Raw genomic sequence first — 2,964 nt, 5'->3', positions numbered from 1 at the left:
CCCGAGTTTCCTTTGCTCGATCGCGCTCTCATTGGATGGGCCCGGCTGCCTGCAGCTTCGCTGCCCACCAGGGTCATCCTGCTCCTCCTCCTGGCTGACCCCAAGCTGGCTGTGTGCCCCTTTCTGCTCTCCCCTTCTCTTGCTGTCATGTTTTCAGGTTGCCTGACAGGGACCAGGCAGTGATGCTGTACCAACCCTGTGGTGCTAGGAGACCCGGCAAGCTCCCCATGGGGCACATAGGGTGGAGGCTCTGCGTCCCAGATCAGAGCCAGTCAGGAAACTCTAATGTACTAGAGATACTCAGCATTCTTTTCCCCCCATACCCTCCTCAAGTCAGGTTGGAACTGTGGGAACCAAACAGGGAATGTGAAAGCCAAGCAGGGAGCAGCTGTGCACACTGCTCATCCAGTGCCAGAGAGTCCCCATAGCTCCGGGGCTTCTCCACAGGGCACTGCTCCTCCCCTGCTCCCTCTGGGCAGTCTGGCCCATGGGGGCTTGCAGCACCCGCTGGCGCCTCTGGATTACTGGCATCACCCCTGTACAAAATGGCTCTCGAGCAGGGGGAGCTCACCAGGGTGAATGGACCAGCTGCAGGTGGCAAGGTGACCCTCTGGGAAAGCAGATCTGGTGGAGCCCATGCCCTCAATCTAGGGGAGATGTGTCCACAGTAGCCAAGTGGAACCCCTTGCTCATCCTGGGTTTCTCAGGTCCCCCTCAGCTGCAGTACACCTTGCTAACTGTTTTTTGGGGTGCTTTTCTGGCAGTCCAGAGGGGCAAGTGGTCTCTCCCCAAAATGAGGGGGTGCACCCCTATGCTTCCCAGTGCTTGGTGCTGCTCCCCAGGCTGACAGGGCAGGTGCTGTTTTTCCCCTTTCCTCAGAACAGGCCTGCCCTTGGGTTTTGCATTAACCCCATCCTTCACAGGGTAAACAAGTCCAGGAGGGCAGGTGGCAGCAGGTCTTGCAGCAGGAATGGTCTCCCCACATCCCACCATCTCTGTGACATTTATCTGAGATGTTGGCAGACAGGGACTGATCACAGCCCCATTTTGCTGGGGTTTCCCATCCTGGCTTGCTCCCTACCCTGGCTGGTCCCCAGCCCTGCTGTGATGGGACCCCAAACAGCAGCGCTGGACAGACCTCACCCCTCTCCCAGATCAGGAGGAGAAACCTGGCATTGAGAGGCTTTTAAGAGCAAATGGCTGAAGAGATATGAGAGTCTGTTTGAGGCCTGCTAACCCCCACAGCCCCCCCATGCAGAAGCACAATGGGGCACAGGGGCTGCCCCTGCCTCTCTTGCCCTCCAGCCCCTGCTGCTGCAAAATTTGGGCTCCCACGAGCCCTGGTGCATCTCAGACATCCCCATCTCAGCCCTCCATCCTGGCCTGGCTTTGCTTTGAGGAAGGGTTCTTCTCATTTTGATCAACAAATCCCTTTCTCTATGCATACCCTGCTCTCATGGGGCAGGACACACCATCCCTGCAGCCAGCCCTAGGTCTCACCCCAGCCATAGGGGTGCACCCTGGGGTGCACCCAGCAGCTCTCCACATCCTGTACCTGCCTCCTCCCTTTCCATGCAGATCTGGGGGAAAACTGTGTTCCATGGTGAAAGAAAAGCAACAGCGAAAAACAGCAGCCAGGGAAATCAATGCGAGCGTGCATTTGTAAAAATATTTTTTAACGGAAAGACTTTTTTTCAATTAAATTATTTAAGGAATTTTATGGAGGTCTGTGGTGCCTGTGTGGTTCTTGGGGGCTCTGGGTGGCAGGGAGCCCTGTGCTGGGCAGGTGAGGGTGTGTTTGGGCACTGTGTGTATAAAAGTGGGTCCGTGGCAGTGAGCAGGAGGTGCCTGACCCTACGTGGGTGCAAGCTCAGTCCAATACCCCTCAAAAGATGCTCCCTACCTCTTCCTGGGACAGCCAATGGGTGAGGACATTTTGAGGGGCTGAGTGAACCAGATGATGCTCCCGGGGCTGCCAGCCCTCGGGTGCCACTGCGGGAACATCCTGGGGCCACAGGGATGGGAGCAGCGTGGGGTGGCCCTTGGGGAGCACGGTGGCCAGGCTGGGCTGGGGGGAAGGCAAGCCCTGCCTGCACCCCTGCCTGTGCTCCGCCTGCGCCCTGCGCTTCCCCCTCCCAGCCCGTGCAAAAGAGCCTTTTGTGCTGCTGGGTTTTTTCCCCCCTTTTAATTCCTAACCAGGAGATTAAGGGAAGACAAAGGCTACGATTGTTCCCGCTCTGCAGAGAGCTGGAAAGTTCGGGGAGGGGGGATCGTCCCTTTCCAGACAGACCCAGAGAAGGGGGACATGCGCCCCAGGTGGAGGGGCCAGGATGGGGGGAACACCCTGGGAGCGGCGGTGGGGGGTCCCAGGGGCACAGCTGGGATGAAGGCACACTGGGTGTTAAGGGGGAACCCTGCTGGGGTGGCCCGGGGGCTCAGGGCTCCAGCGGGAGGGTGGGAGGCTATCTGCAGCAGAGGAGGAGGAGGAAGGCTGAGGACGATGGGTTGGCCGGCTCGCCGGCTGCTTGGCGTTTTCCCTGCTAACTCTTGGCTGACACCTCAACAACTTGGCAGGGAGAGGATCCCGCAGCCCCGTCAGCCGCCTGGGGCCGGCGCAGCTGGAAGGAATCACGGCTCGGCACGGCTTGGCACAGCACGTCTGTGACCCGGCAGGCCAGCACCAGCACGGGCCAGTGAAGGCACAGGCTTTCCCCACAACCTCCAGCATGCCGTGTCCCCACTGCCACCCTGTGCCCAAGGGAATGGCCAAGCACAGCCGTGCTGGGGGCCACGTCCTGAACCCACTCAGGCAAGGATGGGCCAGGCGGGTCATTGCCTCATGGCTGGAGCCAAGGACACACCATGACCCAGGAAGGGGCTGTCCCCACAGCACAAGGGACAGGACCCAGCACATTTTCCCATGCTCACAAGAAGCCATGAAACACCCACGAACACCCCAGTTCT

This window comes from Prinia subflava, chromosome 11 (genome assembly GCF_021018805.1).
Source record: "Prinia subflava isolate CZ2003 ecotype Zambia chromosome 11, Cam_Psub_1.2, whole genome shotgun sequence".
In the NCBI taxonomy this organism is placed as follows: Eukaryota; Metazoa; Chordata; class Aves; order Passeriformes; family Cisticolidae; genus Prinia; species Prinia subflava.
This window is presented reverse-complemented; position numbering follows the sequence as displayed.